Source organism: Sminthopsis crassicaudata, chromosome 4 (genome assembly GCF_048593235.1).
Source record: "Sminthopsis crassicaudata isolate SCR6 chromosome 4, ASM4859323v1, whole genome shotgun sequence".
Taxonomy (NCBI): Eukaryota; Metazoa; Chordata; class Mammalia; order Dasyuromorphia; family Dasyuridae; genus Sminthopsis; species Sminthopsis crassicaudata.
Window position 1 is genome coordinate 363,944,153 of NC_133620.1, and position 24,441 is coordinate 363,968,593.

The 24,441-nt window shown below is 35.4% G+C and overlaps 1 long non-coding RNA gene across 1 annotated transcript in view; it reads left to right on the forward strand.

Moving 5' to 3' along the window:
* LOC141541361 (uncharacterized) overlaps positions 1-20,254 on the forward strand; it is a 135,075-nt gene extending 114,821 nt beyond the window's left edge. The window contains exon 3 of the long non-coding RNA XR_012481761.1: positions 18,967-20,254. This is a non-coding gene — a long non-coding RNA (uncharacterized LOC141541361). The remainder of the gene's footprint in view (positions 1-18,966) is intronic.
* The last annotated feature ends 4,187 nt before the right edge of the window (positions 20,255-24,441 follow it).

A 24,441-nucleotide genomic window follows, 5' to 3' on the forward strand; every position in this document is an offset into this window, starting at 1 on the left:
AGTTAAAGATGTTCAGAGAGAGTTGAGGAAGAGCTCAGGTGAATCTCTATCTTTTCTCTACTATCTTGGTTCTTTGCCCTTCAACAAACATTATTCTAAAGAGGGCATCCACAGACTTCACCACATGGCTCCATGATATACACATAGAAGATTAAGAAAATCTGATTAAGTCCAACTCCCTCATTTTACAGAAGAGGAAACTGATATCCTTGCCTGATACCTGAGGGGTCTCAAAACCTGGTCTGCTGACAGTAAATCATTTTTCATGATACCACCTTGATTCTTGGAGGCAAGAAGGGTATGATCCAAAGAAAAAGAGAAAATGTCAAGTTTTTGGCAGGTAACTGAAAGGCATGAGAGTTTGTGATGCTTCCATTGCTTCTTCCATTTGAAAGTTGAGACTTTAGGAGAGAAAGGGACATACAGAAGGTGAAAAGCAGACTTCACAGATGATGTTAAAGAAGATATTGGTTCATGGCTAAAGGTGAAATGCATCTCACAAAGAATTCTATAAATGCATTTGCTAGAGGCTTGATAGTCTAATCAAAAGACCTTTAAACTGAAAATGGAGTAGAGGGAGGAAGGGAAAAATGATGAGATAAAAACTGCAAAATCAGATAATATGAAGGCCAGCAGGTATGAAAAAAAGATAACAATGGAAAAGGTATTCAGCCATTCACAAGAGAATGTCTGAGAAGAAGAGCAAGGATGGTACTGGTAACTTCAAATAGTCTTTCAGGAATTTACAGAATGATGTGATGGATGGAGAACTCACCTCAGGAAAATCTGCATTGAAGTCTTGGACCTTAAAAAATCACTTGATCTCTTAGTGCTTCTAGGAAACTCTCTAGACAAATTGAAAGGCAGGTGTCCCTTGGCTTTGTAGAGGGAATTCTTCACTATAAATCCCTGCTTCTTTGAAGTCATAGGTCCAGTAAAATATGTTTATGTGTCTATATACACACATACATATATATGTTTATATCTATCTATCTATGATTAAGTAATGAAAAGATGACCTTAATGATTGTCTCTATTAATATAGAATAATAGAGGTAGCATTTATATAATACTTTAGGGATTGCAAAGCACTTCAGTAGCTAATAATTATACAATGCTTATTATGTGCAAGGAACAATGCTAAACACTTTACAATTATTAATACATTTGATCCTTACCATAACCTTGGAATGTAGGTGCTGTTGTTATTCCCATTTAACAGATGAGGAAACTGAGGCAAATAGAAATTAAGTGACTTGTCCAGTGTTATACAACTAGTGTCTGATGGTAGATTTGAACTTTGTTTTCTGACTTCAGGACCAACACTCTCTATTGTGGCATCTATCTGCTTGCATGTGCATATGCATGGACACACATGCACACTCACACACCATGCATAAGATTAGAAAAAAATCCAATAATATGGTTAGACAGAGAAGGCCCTTTTCCTGGTTTTATCTTTGTCTCATTGCTATTTTTTTCCCAAACACCTGCTCATCCACATGAGTCAATGAAAGAAATTTAGCATTGAAAAACTGGGGAATGCTGAACCCCAAAGTTCTTTGAAGTTATTGAGTGCAAATCTTTCAGATGGTTAAAGACGTGGCATAGTTGAGGGTTTACAGATTAAAATGAGATTTAGGGAATGTTCACTCTAAATCAGGGTGAGGCTTTTGAAACAGACATCCAAATCCTTGGACCAAGAAGCTTAGTCCAAAGACAAAACAGATTTAACTACTGAGATATTTGACTGGAAGTGTTTCTGTTTTTTGTTCTAAAGGGATTGGCACTTGGGGTGGAAAATTTCATACTAGAAATGAGACTTTAAAATCACTGATACTGATATTAATGGTTACTTTGTAAAAGTACAAGAAGGCTCCTCACCTCTCCTTTTCCTTAGGCTATTACTGGTCATATGGATGAGGATGACTGCTTTCTTAAAAGAGCAATTAAAATGTCTCTGGCCTTTGAACTGAAAGAAAATTGTAGAGCCCATTCTTTTTAGGAGAAAAAACTAGGTAAAGATATCAAATGAGGTCAGAAATGAGGTACAACTGTGTACCCAAGTGGAGCCCCACAACACTCCACCCCGACCCCCATCCTGCCTCCACTTCCCCTATTGTTGGTGGGTCTAGTGATTCAGTGTCCAATGAAAGAGCATTTGGCATAGGCTGAGTAAGACAGGAACCAGCAGAAGAAAAAAAAAAGTCCATCAAGAGCAGTGTCATGATATTACCAGAATATCAACAGTTCTAAAAATTTAGGGTTATAAGTTGTTTCCCCCTCATACATGTGGCTTGGACATTTGTTTTTCCCACTTGTTTTCTTCTCCATATGTATACCCTGATCTCTTAGTTTTCACCTGTGTATAACCTCCATATTTGCTACCCTCCTGTAACCAAGCTTCCCAGTGATGGTGTATGTATTTGTGGCAGAATAAGCCCCAGATTTATGGGGGAAATGTTTTGTTGTTACTATTCTTACTAAGCCAATTCTTTCAACTAATTGTATCCTCTGGCTGACTATTAAAGCAAAGATATTAGTGGGGGCCTGTGAGCTATTCTTTTGAGTGGTTACTGACCCATGTAGGACCTTGCAGTAGCCTTTGATTTGCTGTCTCTGACAAAAACCCTGCTGAACGAACCAGCCAGAATCCACCACTGCTGGTGGATCATTTAGTATATGAAATCTTATCCTAGGATGCATAGACATTTCAGGGAATATATGAATTTGAAAGAGAAAAACTATATCTTCTCTGTGGAACCTGGCTGCTGCTGGTGGTGTTATTATTTGTTCCTTTTTTCTTTCCTTTCCTTTCCTTTCCTTCCTTCCTTCTTTTCTTTTCTTCTTTCTTTCCTCCCTTCCTCCCTCCCTCTCTCCCTCCCTCCCTTTCTCCCTCCCTCCCTCTCTCCCTTCCCCCTTCCCCCTTCCTCCCTCCCTCCCTTCCTTCCTTCCTTCCTTCCTTCCTTCCTTCCTTCCTTCCTTCCTTCCTTCCTTCCTTCCTTCCTTCCTTCCTTCCTTCCTTCCCTTTCCTTCCCTTTCCTTCCCCTTCCTTTCCTTCCTTTCCTTTCCTTCCTTTCCTTCCTTTCCTTCCTTTCCTTCCTTTCCTTCCTTTCCTTCCTTTCCTTCCTTTCCTTCCTTTCCTTCCTTTCCTTCCTTTCCTTCCTTTCCTTCCTTTCCTTCCTTTCCTTCCTTTCCTTCCTTTCCTTCCTTTCCTTCCTTTCCTTCCTTTCCTTCCTTTCCTTCCTTTCCTTCCTTCCTTTCCTTTCTTTCCTTTCTTTCCTTTCTTTTCTTTCTTTTCTTTCTTTTTTTTGCTGAGGCAATCGGGGATAAGTGACTTGCCCAAGGTTACACAGCTAAGATGTGTTAAGTATCTAAGGCCAGATTTTAACTCAGCTAAAGAGTTTAAGGCTGGTGCATTGCCTAAATGCCCCCTTATTTCTTACTTTTGAAGAACAGTGACATTATAGGGTAATATCTTGATCTGTGTGTGAATTAGATTTAAGTGATATAGAGTTGCAAAAAGTTGTCAACCTCACTACACATCTTCCTGAGTCATTGAAGTTCAGTGAAAAGACAAAAGTCAGAATGATTGGCAAGATGACCCAGGATGCTGTGGATTATCTTGGTACCTTTGATGTCTGACCAAGCTCTAAGTATTCCTGCTTTCATGGCTATTGGAACACTCATTCTACCAGTGGGAGTTTTAAAGTGCTTGGAGTAGACATCCCCCTAACTTACCAATAGGTTTGAAGCCTGTAAATTGCCTTCAACCTGATTTAGTCCATCTGTAAAGACAATTTTACTGAGGTATAGCCTCTAATGCTATAGGTTCTTGAAACGATAAGTGTTACATATGGGTAAGTAGACTTAAGTTTCAACATAGAGGTAAATATGACTTCATAGTTATTACTGAAAGTTGGTGGGATGGAACTGAAGTCAGAAATAGGTCAATAAGAGGATGTATTTTATTTAAAAGAATCATTTCTGGTTAAAAAAAAGTCTGAATATCACCATGTGTCAAGAAGATCTATTCCTGTGTCACAGTCTATAAACTAAAGAAGTTGAAACTGAAAGCATTTGGGTAAAGATAAAAGGAGATAGAAATGAAAGTTACTTTTTTTTTGGTAGTATTCTACAAATTCCTTATCCTTAATTCTTCCCCCCCCACTCTTACTTCCAACAGATATTTTATAAAATATCTAATGGTTAAGGTTAGTTGTAAATTATGAAACTGGCAGAAAGAAAGGGTATAATTGTGAAGGAAGACTTTCAATTATCTAGACATATACTGAAAGCTTTTTTTTTTTTCACTAAATGTATAGAATTTGATATAATCTTCAGATACCTTGCCAACAATTTTAACTCTCCATAGAGGAACTTATATTCTAGATCTAATTCTGTCTGGAAAAGAAGAACTATTTGATAATATAAAAGTAATAAGAACTTTGGGAGAAAGTAACCATGTTGTCTTAGTTTTTGTGATAATCAAAGAAGGGAACTTTTGGCATAGTCAAATTTTAGGAGAGCAGTTTTTAAGAAAATAGATTTCAAAAATAAAATCCACGTAATAATAGGGCTAAGTTCATGACTTGATTTTAAAAAGTAAAAAAGGCACAAGATAGGCTGTTCTAAAAAATGAAATTCAATCTGTATAATTTTGAATAATCCCAATAATGAAACAAGGAGGGGTCATTTAAAGACACTGATGCAATTACATAATTCACAATCAAAAAAAGAAAAACATAAAATATTAAGGGGGGGATATAATTAAGGACAAATTTGAATGGTCCAAGCTAAGAATAGTTTTAGCAGCATTAAATCTAATCATTTAATTTAAACAATATTTACTAAATGCTTTAACATCATGGCCCCTAACTCTGAGAATCTTGTAATTTTATAACCTGGTGAAAAATCAGGAAAGGAACCACCAGGAAGTTTTTGAATTGTTATTTGCAGGAAGTTATTTGCAGTTATTGAGTCCAAGCCAAGTTTTCAGCCAGCTGGCTGGTCCATCTTTGAAGCCTTAAGAAATGATCTTTAAGACCCAGATAGACAGTAACTGAAATAAGAATTGATACCTCATTAAGCAGTGAGGGTATATTTGAGCATGACCTTGTTGAGAGCAGTTCTATGGAAAAACTGTGCTAAGTTTGAGCCCATTCTCTCTAGAGAACAAGGAAGTAGAGTGTGCTTTTACATGTTGAGTGAAAAATGTTTATAGCTCTTACATAGTTCTTATATAGTTCTGTGCTACATCTTTGAAGTAGCGATCTCTTTTAGACAGTTAGGTGGTACAGTGGATAAAACCCTAGGCCTGGAAAAAGGAAAATATGAGTTCAAATCTGGCCTTGAACACTGACTAGCCTTGTCATTTAACCTTTATTTGCTTCAGTTTCCTTAGCTATAAAATGGGGACAATATTAGCATCTACTTTGTAGGGTTGTTGTGGTAATCAAATGAGATAATTATAAATTATTTAGCACAGTGTCTGGCACATAGTAGGTGCTATATAAATGTTTATTCTCTCCCTTTTCCTTTGCTTGAAGTGAAGGCAGTAAAGATACCTCAATTCCTCAGGGGGACTCTGAAAGAGAAATATAGCCAGATTTAGCACAGTTTTTCCATAGAATTGTTCTCAACAAGGTCATGTTCAAGTATAGCATCATTGTTTGATAAGTCCTCATCTCTTATTTCAGCTACTGCTCATTTGAGTCTTTAAGTAGCTAAAGAATTCTTCCATAAATGGTAGGATGCCAAACTAGGTCCTCTAAATCTGGGGTTAGTATTTGTTTTCATTGTATCAAGTTGTTGCCTCAAACAATGGGACCAGATCAAAAAAAAATCTACCTGATCTTCATCATGTTATAGAAACTCCCTGTGAAACATTTACAGGGCAACATGGACAAGAATCTCACAAGATTTTTAAAAATGTGACTAAGTTGCAGTTTTCCCTATTAGAAGTAGATACATATCCATCAATGCTTAGGAAGCATCTTCCTTATTAGGAAATTCACTAGGGTGCAGGGAGAAGGAGGAGCTATTAACTCAAGTGTCTAGGGGCTGATGAACCAACCAGGCAGGGTTAGGGAAACCAGAACACCTGATTCAGATATATTCAGGGAAAGCCCACATGATTGTGGAGATTGTGAGTTATATAGCTTCTCAAATCAGAATCCTCAGTTGAATAGTTGAGAAACATTTCAAAATGTCTCCAAGTCTGCATGCAGGGCGAGATGTGGCTAAGTACCAGAAAAAGACAGGGAAGTGACAGGCCAGAGGGAGACTCAGAACTATCCAGACATGACTCCACTTCCATTAGATTTCCCCAGGAAAACAAAGTCTACCGAGACTCAGAAAAACGTGACTTTCATAGGCGAGAGAGAGGTTCAGGGCTCCCATAGGCAATTATTCACCACAAGCCTCTCTCTCCTTCATTGCACTCCAGAGTTTTTGGGATTCTAGGGATGCACCAATCATCTACATATTTCTGTGCTCCATACTTCTCTGTTGCCCATGTTAATGCCATTTGCTTCCCTCTATTACAACATAGACATCTGAGTCTCAGAGAAACAATCTGGAGTACACCAGCTGTGGATGGAAAAATAAGGGAGGAATTGAGAGTAAAAGAGGGAGTGATTCTGCTTGTCCTCCTCAGCATGCCATTGCTAATATTAATAGTAGTCATTTACATTGTGCTTGGAGATTTTAAGGGATCCTTTAAGGGCATTGGCCCATGACAAGCTCATGAGGTATCATCATAATAAGTATCTCTATTTTACAGAGGAAAATAGTGAGGTTCCAAGAAGAAAGACTTGCCCATGATCCCATGACTCATTTCAGAAGATTCAAACTCTTCACTCATTTTTTCCACTACTTTGCTCTTTCATTCCATTTCTAGATGATGTTGTTCAGTCATTTAGGTCATGACCTAATTGGAGGTTTTCTTGGCAAAGATACTGGAGTAGTTTGTCACTCCCTTTTCCAGTTCATTTTTGCAGATGAGCAAACTGAGGCAAAGAGAGTTAAAGTGACTTGCCCAAGATCACACAGATAGTATCTGAAATCACTTTTGAACTCAGGTCTTCCTTATTCCAGGTCTGCTGCTTATTCACTTTATAGGAAGAGGACACAAAAAGAGGGTTATTGTATTTGATCTGTAGATGACACCAAACTGGTGGGAATAGGCAAAGACTCTGAATCTAGAAAGATTTTGAAAAGTTTAATAATGATAATAATAATAAATCCAAGTATCTGAGTAGTCCTTTTCATATATTATATCATTCTATCCCCACATTTTGGTTGTTATTATTGTCCTGGTGGTGATTATAATCCTGATACAGATAAGGAAATGTTAAGTGCCCACAATAACCCAGGATAACATAGCATATATCTGAGGTAGGATTTGTGCTTAGGTGTCCTTGACTCCAAGGAGACAGCTGGGTGGCTCAGTGATCCAAGAGCTGGACTTGGGATCAGGAATACACGAGTTCAAACCTGGCCTCAGATTCATGCTATGTGATTCTGGACAAGTCACTTATCTTAATCCATTGGAGAAGAAAATGGCAAAATACTGCAATATCTTTGCCAAAAAAGCTCCATGGATGGTGTACTCCACAGTGTGTGTACTCCACAGGGTCCTGAAGAGTCAGACAAAAATAAATGACTGAGCAATGACAAATTCAGGGAATAAGTAGTTGAGGTAGGAGTCAAACTCAGCTCCCTTAACTCCAAATCCAGAACTCTTTCCACTGGGTCTTGTTGCTTGTAAATTCCTCTACATCTGGCATCTGACTTTAATTCCATTCTACAATGCTGTGTGAATCTGGACATATCAGTTAACCCTTAAATGGAGACACACTGGAAAAGGAACTGTGCAAACTGCCCCAGTATCTTTACCCCAATACTCCCAAAGTCCATGCATTATATAGAGTGTGACACAGCTGAACAGCTGAACAATAATAACAAATTCCTAGCTCTAAGATTAGAATTCTATCTCTAGATCAGAGCTATCAAATATCCAGAACAAATGGCATCCAGAATTCCTGAGTACAGCCCAAACTAGATTAAAATATAATTGTGAAAGATTTAACTAAATGAAATACAATAAAACATAGATAATGTTAATACATAGTTTTCTAACTCAATATGTGACTTGCAAGGATCCTTAGGTACAATTAAGTAGTCCTATTTTCTATTTCAATTTGACCCCATTGCTCTAGAATACCTAGTTGACTATGTATATTCAGCCAATTGTCATGAGAAGAAATTCAGATGGGATATTTTCTTTCTTTGTTTTGGCTCTTAGGTATCAGTGTAATATTTGTGTCATAGAAGGAATTTGGCAATACTCCTTCTTTACCTATTTTTCCAAATAGTTTACATAATATTAGAATTAATTATTCTTTAAATATTTGGTAGAATTCACTTGTGAATCATCTGGTCCCTGAGATTTTTTTGTGGGAAATTCATTAATGACTTCTTCAATTTCTTTTTCTAAAATAGGACTATTTAAGTAATCTATTTCCTTTTCTGTTAACCTGGGCAAGTTTTAATTCAGTTAGGATAAATGGAAAATCTTTCATTTGGGTTCACAAATCACCTTCACAAGATGAAGGAGGCATGCACAGATAGTTTGTGATGAAGAAGTTCTTCAGTTTTAGAGGAATTTAAATTCAATATATGCAAACCATTTAGTCAATAAGCATTTATGATGTGCCTACTATTGGCCAGGCACAGTGCTAAGAACTGAGGATGAAGAAAGTCAAAAATAACAGTCATTGTCCACAAGAAATTCATAGTCTAATGAGGGAGATAATATACAAATAATTATGTACAAACAATATACAGCCACAATAACTTGGAGATAATTAAGTCAGCAGTGTGATATGGTAGCCAACAAGAATGCTGATGTAGTCTTGGGCCATGAAGAAAAGTTCACTGTATTCATTGGACCAGGCAGCCAGCTGGCACAATGGATAAAGCGACACTTCCATAGTCAAATCTTTCTAGAGCCATCTTTCTGAGTTCAAATCTGGCCTTTAGACACTTACTGCTGAGTGATCCTCGGTAAATCAATTAAGCCCATTTGCCTCAATTTCTCATCTATAAAATGAATTCCATATAGAAATGGCAAACCACTCCAGAATTTTTGCCAGGATAATCCCAAAAGAGGTCACAAAGAGTTAGAGATGAAACAACTGAATAACAATATATGTTGGACTATATTTTAGCTTCATGTTATTTTTGATTAACATGTATTTATTTCATTTATTTCCTCATTCTCTACCCCTGAGTGAACAAACCCTTATATAATATATGAATAACCAAGCAAAATAAGTTTCCATATCTATCATGTCCAAAAATACATACTGTATCATTCTGTGTATTGACTCCATCATTTCTTTTTCTGGAATTGGATAACATGCATTATAATAGTCCCTGGAATTATAGCTGGCTGTTGCCTTAATCCAAGTTCTTGTCTTTCAAAGTGATTTATCTTTACAATTTTTAAATTGCATTAGTTGTTTGCTTGGTTATTTACACAATCTTTTCGGGTATCTAGCTAACATTCAAAAAGTACTTTAAGTTTTGCAAAATGTGTCAGAAATATAATTTCATTTGATTCCCACAACAGGGTTGTGAAAGAGTTGTTACCCCTATTTTACAGATGAAGAAACTGAGGCAGAAAGAGATTGAGTGACTTGCCCAGGATTACACAGCTAGCAAGTGTTTAAGGCTGATTTTGAATTCAAGTCTTCCTGAATCTAGGTTCAACACTTTAGTCACTGTATAACCTAGCTGGCTGGTGAGCATTGTATTAATATATCATAATTTTTTAACCTTTCTTCAATTAATCAGTACCCCCCTCAGTTATTTGACTTTTTTGCCATTGCAAAAAAAGCTGCTACAAATATTTTTGTTCATATGAGCACTTTTTTCTTTCTTTGGATTTTTTGAGATATATATCTAGTAATAGAATCACAGTATCAAAGATTACATACTCTTTAATGACTTTTGGTATATAGTTTCAAATAGCTTTCTAGAATTGCTGAATCTATTCACAACAGAACATTAATGTGTCTTTTTTTTCTGTAGCCTCTCCAATATTTGTCATTTTCCCTTTTTTTGTCATTTTTGGCAGTCAGACATGTTTGAGGTGGAACCTCAGAGTTGACTTTAATTTGCATTTCTTTAATTAACAGTGATTTGGAATATTTTTTTGGCTCCATATTTAAAAAGGACATTGAGAGATTTGAGATTGTACAAAGGAATATACAAACCAGGATGGTGAAGGACATTAAATTCCTAACACATGAGGATGAGTAAGTTTTACTTTCTTCTATTTCATTTTCAGGAAAAGTATGTTGGAAATTAGAAAATATGTCCAAATAATATCCTCTGTAAATTTATAATTCATAACTCTATTTTTAAAAAATAAATACAATCACTTAAACTTGCTGGTTCAAAGAATGAATATGAGGGCATCATATTGATTTATTTTGGAGTATTATTTTTTTTCCACAAAATATCTACCTAACTATAAATTTTAGTAGGAAATTCTTGTTATGAAATAAGTACTTTCATCTTTATAATAACTATTAAGAAAAATAGCAATTTCTTTTTTTAAGCTTAAACATTCCTCAAAGTACTTTGCCACAGGAAAGTCAGTATTTCAAAACAATCTTGAAATTTCCTATATTCTTATATTGCTATATAATTTTGGAAAAGGCCTTCCTATTATTGGGCAAGTTTCTTTGTTTTTAACCAAGTAGGTTATTTATATAATAACTAAAAAATCATGTCTCTTCTCACTGATTTTTTTTATAAGTGATTTTAATTGGTAAAAAATATGTTGTGTGTCCAAATTCTACAAGAAGTCATACTTTCATTTAAAAATTAATTCATTAATTATTTTGAAATTTTATCTTAAACATGTACTCTCATTAATAGGTTTTGTGAAGTAATAAATGTTTTCTAAATTATACTCAATAACATCATACATAAGTAAATGAGCATCTTTAACTACATTTGTTGCTTCATACATAAGCAATGCAAAATAAAGTTTACTTTAAAAATTAATTGACCTCAAATTGTCTTCCAACATATGAGCAGTACTCTTTCCTATATCTTCTGCAAGTGAAGCCATTTGAAATTGCTTTGCATATAATTTGCAAAGCTTCATTCTATAATACCAATAGATGAAGACAGCAACACCATCTCTCAAACTGAATTAAGCTGTTTGCACTTAGCAATTCCATAAACAATCTTATGTGATGCAAGAAATCCTCTTAATGTAACAGTTATGGATTTTTTAAAGCTAGGGTTTTTTATATGAAAATGAATAATACAGTGAAATATAAGTAGGCATGTGTAAACTAATGAGAAACAAGTAAATACCATGAAAATAATATAAACAATAATTACAACAATGAAAAAAGTATAATTTATAATCAAACTTGGTCCTAAAGAAGAACTATAAGAATATATCTCCCTTCCTTTTTTGAAAAGGTAGAAGACTATGGGTTTAGAGCACTATATGCATCACCAGACTTGTTTTATGTATTGACAAATGTTTCTGAACATTTTTCCCTCTTTATTTTCTTTTTTTATGAGGAATTGCTTTCTGAGTAGGGGGAGTAAAGGGGAATAAATTGTGAAGATATCAAAAATGTCAACAAAGATTTTTTTTCAAGAAATATTATTAAAAACATTTAATTTTCTCTGGGAAAAGATTTATTATTTTATTAACATATTCTGCATACATACCTTTTTATAAAAGAAAATTACATTTTTAAGGTCCCATCAACTTTTTTGGTTTTTTTCTGAGACTAGGGTTAAGTGACTTTTTCAGGGTCACACAGCTAGGAAGTGTTAAGTGTCTGAGACCAGATTTGGACTCTGGTCCTCCTGAATTCAAGACTCATGCTCTATCCACTGTACCACCTAGCTGTCCCAACTTTTCTTTTTTAACAAAATGCAATTAATTATTTTTTTTAGGTCTATATTCTTTTTTTCAGAAAACAAATTCCTACATTGGCCAGGTTAAAAAAAAAAAAAGTCTCAGTCTATACAACAGCTTCATCATCTCTTCATCTGGAGTGGAAGTTTGCTTTATCACCAGTCCTCTGGATTTTTTGGTCTATTTCTGTATTGATTACAGTTCTTGTCTTTTAAAGTTATTTTATATCTACATATGATGTTACTATAAATTGTTCTCTCAGTCCTGCTCACTTCACATCAGTTCATACAAATCTTCCTAAGTTTCTTTAAATTCATCTTCTTCATTATTTTAATAGCACAATAGTAGTCTGTTACATTAATATACTATAACTTGTTCAGCTATTTCCCAATTGCTTCTCTTCCTCCCAATTTCCAATTCTTTGCCACCACAAAATGAGCTGCTATAAATGTTTGTATGTGTGTATATTTCCTTTTTCTCTGATGTCTTCAGAGTATAAACCTAATAGCAATATCATTGGGTCAAAGACTATGCACAGTTTATTGACTTTTGTGATATTTGTGGGGCAATTCCAAATTACTTTCTAGAATGGCTGGATCAATTTACAAATTTCCCAACAGTGCATTAAGATATCTGATTTCCAACTTATATTAAATGATGCTGGGTGAAGTGAGAAGAGCCAGGAGATTATTGAACATAGTAACAGAAACATTGTATGATGGTCAACTACGATAGACGGCTCTTTTCAGCAGCACAGGGATACAAGACAAATCAATAGGCAATAGACTTGGGATGGAAAATGCCATCCACATCCAGAGAAAGAAATATGGAGACTAGATGTGGATTGAAGCATACTATTTTGACCCTTTATTGTCATTTTTCTTTCTTATGGTTTTCTCCTTTTGTTTTGATTTTTCTTTCCATAAGATGGAAATATGTTTAAAAGGATCATACATGTTTAATCTATGTCAGATTGCTTGCTGTCTTGGCAAGGAAGTAGGGAAGGAAGGGAGGGAGAAAAAAAAATCGAAACTAAAACTCTTATGAAAATGAATGTTGCAAGCTATTTTTACATGTAATTGGAAAAATAAAATACTATTAAGTGAAAAAAGAAAATAAACAAAACATTATTTTAAAAGATGCCTGATTTCTCACAGCCCCTTCAGCATTTGTAATTTTCCTCTTTCTGTACACTTTGCCATTTTTACATAGGAAAAGTGGTATTACCTGAGTTCAAATCTGTCCTCTAACACTGCCTAGCTGTGTGATCCCCCAATTATCCCCAATTGCCTGAGAGAGAGAGAGAGAGAGAGAGAGAGAGAGAGAGAGAGAGAGAGAGAGAGAGAGAGAAGTGGTACTTCAGAGTTTTTTTAAATGTGCATTTTTCTAATTATTAGTAATTTGGAGCATTTTTCCATAGGGTTGTGGATACTTTACATTTGTTCTTCTGTTCATATTCTTTGACCGTTCATCAATTTTAAAAATAGCTCCTGTTCTTATAAATTTGAATTTGTCACTTATATATCTTAGAAATCAGACTTTTATCTGAGATACTTGCTGCAAAGATTATTTTCTAATGCTTTTCTTCTAATTCTAGCTCTGTTGGTTTTGTTTTTGCGTTTATACTTAACTGATATTTACATTTTTAAGATTTTGATATTATTTCCAACTTAAGGATTTATAAAAAGCAAACATATCAGTCTTTCATTTCATTAGTAATAGGACTTGTGAATTCCAATGATAATACAATGGTTTTTATTTTCTGGATTTGAATTTTTTTACTTAGTGTTTTTGTATTTTCATTATTTAAACATTTCATTTGTTTCTCTTGTATCAGTTTTAGGTGCTGAAGTAAACTTTCTCTTCACAAGAAAGTGATATATTTATCTATTACAAAGGGATATAATTATGCCTATTAAAATTAGAGAGAATATAAGATTTAGAAAATTACATATAAACTAAATTGCTGAATTTTTCAAATGTTTATAAAAATTGTTGAGTTTTTTCAATTTTTAAAAAGTTGCAAGATGATTTGATTTATTTTAGGGATGTGTATGGAGAGCCAGCTTATGTTATATTCACCTCAATGAATGATATGAGATGTATAATAAATATCATGTTGTGACTCTAGTTCCAAAACCAATTGAAATGGAACTCTCTCCTCATTGTTAGAAATTAATGCCTTAAATCTGTGTGAAGGCATTGGAGTTACACAAGGAATTGGTGAGAATTATACTCCATTTGAATCTAGTTTAAGTCTACCTTCAAGTCTTCAGAAACTTCAGGCTTCTTGTTTCCAGAAATCATATGATTTAAAACTCTATTTCAGGTTGCTAAAGGGAGAATAAAGCTCAGGGAACAAGCAAATATGAAAGAACTGGCAGTCTCCATCATGTTCCTACTCTAGTTTGCTGTACTAAAAAGTCTGGGGGGAGTTCTCTATGGGTAAGAAATGGTACTCTCTTGGTTGAGCCATTACCTTGCTCCCAATGGAAGAACTCCTTTACTCTCAATTGTCCGAGATACATTTTCCTATGTATACTTTCTGTGATTTTTGTTTTCCTATTGACTGGATAAATGGGTTTCTTTGCTATCCACTATGTATGTTCATTATGGGACTGGTATTTGGTGGGAAAGGAGTCAAATCTTGGATAATAAGCTTGGCTCCTCCTTTTCCCATTATGAAGCAATAATTAGAAATTATCTTGAGCCTGATAACCATATTCCATAGATGAATAATATTTGATGAATATTACATGAATAATAATATTTAAATATGAATAATATTTAAGAATAATAATATTAAGAAGACTAGCTTCTTCCCAACATCATGCTTCTCCTCCTAAAATCTCACTTGGAGAATGGTGGGGAGAGAAGAAGGCCCTTCGAACCACTCAACAACACCCCCATAGTATATGTAAAGTAACAGCTCTTGATACAATGCTACTTTTAATTCTCATACAAAGAGTGTTTCACTTGACTCAACTCAGCTGTAATAGTAACTTATGACCAATGATGGATACGTGACACAATCATGCCCAAATTGGAATGTTGAGATTCAACATGTGCCAACTTAGATTTGACTTTGTTTGCACATGCCAAATAAGAAATAATCATTGTATTTGTATTCATTGTCAGATGGCATATCAGTCTTTCTTTTGCTGTTTTCATTGACAAAAGTTATTGTATTTATGTGGGAATTGTGCTAAAAAATACCAAATGATTCTTGTCATTGTTTTAGATGGCCCTTTGAGATGGTTCACATCCTTTACCCTGACAATTCAGGGATTGAGAATATAAGTGGGTTAGGAGGGAGGAAAGTCAATAATAGTAATAGCTAAGATTTATATATTGCTTTATATGTACCAGGCACTGTGCTAAGGCACTACAATTATTACCTCATTTGATCCTCACAACAAACCGAGAGATAGATGCTATTATCAACCCCATTTCATAATTGAGCAAACTGAGGGCTGAAAATGGGAAATGACTCACTAAAGATCACATAGGAAGTAAATGGCAGAGCCAAGATCAAACCCAAAGTCTTCTAAATTTGTACATGATGATGTGTTTAAATTACGTTCCTGTGCACAAATTATCATTGGGAAAGAGAATAACTCAAAGCTATTATTGTATTAGTTTATAAAGGACACCTAGTATGGAATCTCCTTCCACTCATAGGAATCAGAAATTTTTAGTCATTTATAGTCACAGAGACTTGTCTGGAGACATGACAGATTAAGTAACTTGTTTGTGGTTCCACAGTTAAGTGTTTCTTAGAGAGATGGCTACACACCAGGTCTTGTATCCAAGGCTGGTCCTTTATCCACTACACGATGTTGCTTCTTTAATTATAACTTAGCCATATTTAAAAATTTCAATATATCCCAATACTTCAAAATTATTGTTAACTCAATCCTAAACAAGCTTTATTACTAGTTCTCATGGATACTATTTTAATATATAAAAATTTGATCATGTAACTTTTCCAGCATTGGTTACCATCTGGTACTTAGGTGGTATCACTACTGAGAGCAATCACTGAAGCAATGGTATAATCATCTTTGTTGTTCAATCATTTCAGTCAAGTCTGACTATTTATAACTCCATTTAGTATTTTGTTGGCAAAGATACTGGAGTAGTTTGTCATTTTCTTTTCCAGCTCATTGTACTCATGAAGAAATTGAGATAATCAAAGTTAAATGAGTTGTCCTTGGACCCATGGCTACTAAGTATCTGAGACCAGACCTTAACTGAGGAAAATGAGAATCCCTGACTCCAGATTTGACATTCTATCTACTGTACTTACTTATCTGTATGGTATAATAGTATCCTTTGGCTTTTTGCAAGAAAGGGCAGCTTTAAGTAGATACCAATTTTAAAAAAAGGAGAGTGGAGATTCTTCAAGCCATAAAATTGGAGACCTAACTTCAATTCCTGGTAAAATTCTACTATGTATCATTTAAGGAATGTTTTGTGAGTATTAAGAAAAAAAGCAGTGATCACTGCCATACAACAAGAATGATTGGGATTGTAGATAAACTCAGAAGTTATTTCATTTTATAAGCAAGGAAACTGAAGGAAGTTAACTGACTTTTCCAAGGTCACAGAGATAATAAATGATATAAATGGATTTGAACCAGAATCTTTTGAATTAATAACTGCTGTTTCCTTACTTAAAACAAGAGCTTTGACCTAGATGATTACTAAGCTCTCCTCCAAATTCAATTCTATGATCTTATGCCTTTAATACATAGTCAGCATTGGCTTAGAGGGAGGTCTCTAGTGGTGTGCCCATAGCTCTGTCTGAGACTCATTTCTATTTAACTCTTTTTTTAAATCACTAATATGGATGAAAGTATAAATGACATTGTTAGTGAATCTTAGTAGCCATGGGTCCAAGGACAACTCATTTAATTTTGATTATCTCAATTTCTTCATGAGTACAATGAGCTGGAAAAGAAAATGACAAACTACTCCAGTATCTTTGCCAACAAATTAAATTTAATTCTGGTGAAAATGACCTTGGAGAATTTTATAGGGTTTTATCACACAAACCACTTGTGTATGGACAAGGCAATGGATGGCACCATAGTGCACAAAGCACCAGACCTAGAGTTAGGAATTCAAATTCAGCTTTAGAAACTTCTTAGCTATGTGTCCTTGGGCAAGTCACTTAATCCTGTTTGCTTGAATTTTCTCATCTGTAAAATGGCTTGAAAAGGAAAAGGGTAGACCATTCCAGTATCTTTGCCAAAAAAAATGCCAATGGGGCATGAAGAATGGGACAGAAACATAAAAGAACTAGGATGTTTCTCTTGGAAAAAAGATGTAGTGTGTGCATAATATAGGTGCTTTACAGTAGTTGAATGGATGTCACATGGGAAACAGCTTTGATGTGTTTTTCATGACCCTCAAGGGAAGAACTAATAATAATAGGTGGAATTATCATTTCACAGTGGAAGAAATCGCTGACTTTGGAATCAGAGCACCTGGGTTCATATTCTACCTCTGATGTTTCCTGTGTAATATGGGACAAATCACTTAATATGCTCTCAATTTCCTCATCTGTAAAATGAAAGATGTTTGACTAAATGGCTTTTGACATTCCTTCCAGATTGAGATTGGTGATGCTAACTTGCTGATCCTCAGTAATGTGACTTCTGATAGGTTCCTTAGCATAAGCATTTGAAAGAATCAAAAGGTGTTCTTAAGAACTCAGCCATTGTTGATGATGTGACACCATTGCCCAGCCCTTTGGCATATTTTGTGCCTTCAAATTTCTAGTACTTTGGAATACAGACCACTGCAGACGGCTCTCTCCAGGGATACACAGCACAGGAAAACAAACATAGGCACAGCCCCAGTCACCCAGGTAACCAGACTCCCCAGGGGTAGGCTGCATCACTTTTCCACAATCTTACCTGGCTCTCTCGATCTCCTTCCTATCAACCTTGGCACCTCTGCCATAAAAGAGCAAGTATAGGAATATGGGTCTAGAAGATTGGATCAGTTTTGCTTTGATTATACTGGATAGCACAGTCTCAAAAAAGAGAGAGGCTGGTACTCTAGTTTCCTTTATTCACATAACCTTCTGCCCATAAATCTTTTGCTTTGTGTACTAGAGGCAGATTTTGACTTAACAATTAGAGCTCCTCTAAAATGGAACAATAAGTTTTCTCTGAGTTTCTCTTTCAAGCAGAGCCTGGATGACCTTGAAGAAATGTTGTAAAAAGAGATTGTTCATATGTTACAGATTGGACTATGAGTCCTCTTAGTCCCTTCTAACTTTTGAGACTGTGATATTTAATGAAGTGCTTTACATTAAAAAAAATTTAATGATATATAAATTTGCCAGTTACAAGTAAAACTGGTTTTCAACATTCATTTTTGTAAGATTTTGACTTCCAATTTTTTTTCTCCTTCCCTCCTCCTCCCCCAAGACAGGAGGCAAACTGATGTGGTTATACATATACAATCAATTTTTAACATATTTCCATATGAGTTGTGTTTAGAAAGAGAAATCAGAACAAAAGGGAAAAACTACCAGAAAACAGCAAGAGGCTTGAAGCAGGAAGAACCTTAGCAGGTTACTACAATTGTTCAGGTGTTGTTAGGATTACAAGATGATAACTCAGGTTGTCTGGGCAATTCTCTAGTTCAGAATTCACACCTTTGTAGTCCCAATACCCATAATATAGTAGATACTTAGTGAATTTTTTTTTCCTGGAACAGAGTTAAGTTTTTGTGATTCTCTCTAGTATTGTGGTTTTTAGTTATTTAGATTTATGCAAAATTTCATCAAAATGTCCAGTTGAAAAAAAAACAACACATGCTTTAAATTGACCTTATTTCTTTGACAATGTCACTTCTGAAGATTGTCAAGTAAGGACTAAGAGAAGGGAAGAATGGGGGAAAATAAAGGTGGTCTACAAATGTTTTGTAATCTTGTGGTTCTCTCCCCATATGGTAGAAGTATGAAAATTACCCTTATACCTTTGCAGATACATCCAGCCCTGACTGACACCACCACCACCACCTCCTTGTTTATGGAGAGGAGAATCTTCCACAGAAAATAATTGTGTTGGTTTTAATATGCTTTATGAAGAAAAGAACGGGGTGATCAGCCAAGAACCTTATCGGAATGGGAAGTCTCTTTACAACAATATCCCTGGTTGCTGCAGATGCCTCTGTGCCCTCTTCATTAACATCGATAAAGGATTACAAGATGATAACTCAGGTTGTCTGGGCAATTCTCTAGCTCAGAATTCACACCTTTGGTTCGGACCTTTAAGGGGAGTTTACACTTTTGGACTTCTGAAGAGGAGTTTACATATTTAGAGGAGTTCACACCTTTAAAAGGAGCAAGTTCATTGGCTGTGGGAATTCTCATAGGCCCCATTGAGTTCTCACAGGCCCATTCTCTGGGAGGATAAAAAAGGTAGCATTGAGCCTGGATAGTCCGTCTAGTCTGGGATTGAAATGAGACGGCAATCTAGAAGGATAACTTAGAGACGATCGAACCTTAACAATTAATTCTGAGCTAGAGAATTGCCCAGACAACCCGAGTTATCACCTTGTAATCCTAACAAGATGTGAAGTGAAGAAGATTTGTACCAAGGTAGTGGTACAAATCTGGTATCACAGAAGAGAAGAGGGCATGTGAAAAATATTGAGAAGGCAAATCAGGACTTGGTAACTGTTTGGATATGGAAGGTGAAAAAGAATGAATCATTTTAGATGACAGATAAATTTCTATCTAGATTTCTTTCTTAAGGACCATGTCTCAAATCCAAATCACTCTGGCTCTCATTGATTGGCCAACAATAGGTCCCAAGTCAAACTCCACTTGGTTATTGTTGGGTCAGATTGGCTCAGATTGAAAATTAATAGCACTTGTTTCAGTTTTGGTCAGAAACCCTGAAGGTCTTCCCCTCCCAAATTTATATAGATACATAGGATATATATGGTGGGGTTTTTTTTTAATAGGTAAAAAAGACCATTCTTTGCCTCAATTCTTACCTAACCTTAATAAATGATTAGGTATTGCCTCAGTCAAACTGAGACCTGTTAAAAGGCCTACTAAGTCTTCTCCTACTGCATCCAGAGCCATTTACAGTCATCCTGATCTTTATCATGTCTCTGGAAGAGGAAGTGAGATTGGTGGCCATGCACAGTCTAAAACCAATTTAGTTGCATGTCATGGTATCACCTCCCTTGGTTCCCTTCCAGAAAGGACAGACAAAAATAATAGTATAATGTACAGTCTTAGAGTTTATGCCCAGCTCAAAACTTCCCCTAGTAGTATTCTTGGGGGGGGGGAGGGAGGGAGAAAAAAAATTTACACATTTTTGTTGTATATTTGGAGGGAATAGCAAGTTGTCCTTGGTAGATTTGCAGTTTCATGCATAATCGTCTTGGAATGTATTATGGAAATGCTTGTTTTATTCTGTGAATTGAAAATAAAATAAAGTTTTAAAAATTCTTTTACCTTGTCTCTATGATCTCTCTCTACCTAAAACCTACCCTCTGCAGGAAAAGGTCTTTACCCTTTCTTTCCTTGTTCCCATGGCTGTTAGTGTCTTCCCCACCCCACCCCATTCTCTACTTGGACTAAATCTTGTTTGTACTTTGTTATTTACCTATTATCTTCCCAACTAGAATGTAAATTCCTTGAAGGCAGAAATAGGGTTTTTGTCTTTCGTGGTATGCCCAGTGCTTAGCTGAGTACCTGGTACACAACTAATACACACCCATTTTTTGACTGGCTGCCTTCTTGCCTTTAAGTCTTAGCAACAAGGCTTCCTACTATTCTGCACTTATAACCATGTAGTCACCAATATGTTTTTTTTTTTTCTCCTAAGGCAATTGGAGTTAAATGACTTGCCCAAAGTTACACAGCTAGGAAGTGTTGAGAGTCTGAGACCAGATTTGAACCCATGTCTTCCTGACTTCAGGATTGGTGCTCTATTCACTGCTTCACCTAGCTGCCCCTCAATATGCTATTTTTATAAAGAACTTTAAAGTTTACAAATCCCTTTACATTTATTATCCTTTTTATGGTAGAGAAAACTGAGACTGAGATTGATTAAGTAACTTATTTGCCTGAGGTGAGGTTTGAACTCAGGTTCTCCTCAATTTAAGTCCATTACTATTCATCTTCCCCTGCCACTAGTATTACCTTTTGTCTGTAGGGGAAAGGCTTGTCTATCTAATAGGAGCATTATAGAAAAGGAGATTGTGAGGGCTGATTTCATTACAGAATTAACAAATGTAAACTGGGCTTGATCTTCCCAGTCTTCTTTCATCTTCAGATCATTTCATACCATTTCAAGAGCCATGTGGGAACTATTACTATCACATAAAAGGCAGTTCATTCATAGATATTAGAAATGCAGGTAATGTTTCTTTTCCCTTGAGGATAAGTCAACAACTTCCCCAGAAAGAACTAAGAAAATCTCTTAACTTTTCCATGGGAACTCCCTTGCTGTCTCACATCAAGAAATCCATATTGCTTTGAATTTAATTTCTGCCACCCAACGATGGCCACAAGCTGTCATCATGATCTCCAATGTCTGTGATACATCCACAAGTAAAGAACAAGTCACTACTCTGATTTCTGAAGGGAAAGAACAATCATGGATCTGACTTCCAAGCAGGGATAGGAATAGAAATGGCAATTTATGACCAATCTGTGAACAGTTAGGAAGCAACACAGTTGAGGTTACTTCAAAATGGATAATGTGTAAAGATACTGGAAACAATATCCCTAGAAATATTATTTTGGCTGAAAGTAAATGTTTTTCTAACTCCTTATCTTTTTGAAGCATCATTCATTAATTTGTGAGGGGGGTGAAGCAAGCAAGCTCCAATGACACCAATCAAATATGAAATATAGCAGAAACTAAAAGATAAACATTGAAGGCAAGAAAGGAGGGAGTTATGAGTACCTTATTTTCATTTGAAAAGGCCACCAAGAAAAGCAAGACTTAATTTAAACTTATGTTTCTAACTGCCCATCTATACAAGATTCCTAAAAGGGTGAAAATGTTTAGACTGAAACTAAAAAGTCAAGAGCAAAAGAATAAGCATTTATATAGTAGCTACTATGTGCTATGCTGTGCTGTCCTTTAAAAAAACATGCAAATATTATCTTGTTGCTCATAAATTAATGAATAGCTAACCAAATAGTGAGTATAATGGAATATTCCTGTGCTATTAAAAATGGTGGACAGGATTTTAGAAAAACTTGGAAATTGAGTAAATTCTTTTGCTTAAAAAGTAACTTAGTCTCCTGACTGACTAAGAAGGCCAGCACTGGGGGCTTGTAAACTAGTGTTTAGGAAGAAAGTCACCCACAAGGTAACCAGTAAAACATTAGGAATAGCCTGGCTTCTACTGATATATATTTGTTACCTTGAGTATTTTTTATGAGAGCTGGGGAACCTATTACCCACATTTGTGGAATCTAGATGAGAATATTTGGAAATTTTACTAGAAAAAGTCCTAATGGATTCAGTAATGTGTAAGAAGGTTGAAAAGGTAGGTTGGGGACAGGTCATACAGATGTTTAAATGCCAAGCTGGGGAATTTGTATTGGTTACTAAAGGTAATAAAATGTCACTAAAATGTATTAATCAAGGTAGTGACATGTGCATAGTTTATTTGCCCAATTTTTGTACTTATGATGAGTGCAACCGGTTTTCTGTCTCTCTAACTCTTCCAACTCCTGGTAGTATGCTACCAAACAACATTTAGCTGGTAATTTCAATTAGTTTTTGGGAAAATATTTATTCAAGTGAAATGGTAATAACTGTTGATGAAAAAATTTCTTCCAACACATTCTTATCACAAATACAACATCTGTAGAAGGAGTGGATTTAAAATTGGAGTATAATGATAGTAAGACCTCTTCTCTCCTCTGTTTTTCTGTGTGTGTGTGTGTGTATACATACATATATATGTATATATATATATACATACACACATATATATATATATATATACATGATACATGTGGCAAAAAAAGACACATAATTCTTGTTTGGAAATCTTTTTCTCTTTTTGAGAACTTTTGAAATACCCCTTAAGTGTAGCTCTTTTTTGGGCTCTGAGAATCAATTTCTTACTATCATCTATACCATTTATACCACAAAGGATCATACTTCTTGATTTAGCTCTTCCTGAGGTGACTATCACTCTGTCTCTGTTTGTCCTTGGTATATCTCTCTGTTGTTATTACATATACTTCTTCTATCATCATCTAAAGCCATGCTAGTAAAATCCATAGCTACTGCTTCTATTTATTTCCAATTACTGATAGGACTTCTGATTGCACTTCAGCATCTACTGAATATACAGGGCCACCTGAACAATTCTATCTTGAATACCCATTCAACTAAGACCAGGAAAGAACAAATACAAAGAGGCAAAGGTGGCTATAAGCTCTTAGCTACAAGTGATCAAACAGGTAAAAAGGAAGCCACCAGGGGCAGCTAGGTGACAAAGTGGATAGAACACCAGTCCTGAAGTCAGGAGGACCTGAGTTCAAATTTGGCTTCAGACACTTAATACTTCCTAGCTGTGTGACCCTAGGCAAGTCACTTAACTCCAATTAGCTCAGTTAAAAAAAAAAAAAGCAAGCCTCCTATCCCTATCTGATGCTCAGGACCACCTCTAAGCAATCCTGACAGATTTACGCAATGAATGAAAAAGAACAGAGGCAACTAGGTAGCAGAGGGAAAAGGACCAACCCTGGTGTCAGGTGGACCTGAGTTCAAGTCCATCTTTAGACACTTACTAGTTGTGTGGCTCCAGGCACTCTCAAATGCCTCAGCAAAGAAAAAAGTGGAAAAATTATGTACGTTACCCTTTTATATATATATATATATATATATATATATATATATATATATATATATATATATATATATATATATATATATATATATATATATATATATATATATATATATATATATATATATGTATATTGAGTTACAGCTCAGCCACCCAAATTTTCAATTTTTCTAGCCCAACATTAATTGGAAGATTCCTCAAAATCACTCATTGCAAACCCTTGAGTAAATATGGCCAGAAATAGGTTCACCCCAAGCTTTCATGTGGTCATTTAGGCTAGAATAAGGAAAGGAATGTCTATTTACACATAGCCTGTCCATCCCGTATGTGCTTGACAGCTGAGTGGAGGATGGATTGCTATTCCTTATATCACATGACATTCTGTGACCTATGCTTTCCTTCTCACTTCTGGAAACTATAAGCACTTTTCCCACTTCTCAATCTGGAAACTATAATCAAATTAATACTTCCATTGCTTGTCATCTGACACTTTTACTGTTCCATTACCTGTTGCAATGACTTATGAGACTAAAACGCCCTTCCCTGGACATACTTCTTTATGCATATCATCTCCACCTATTATTGTGTAAGCTCTTTGAAGTCAGGGAAAGCCGCATTTT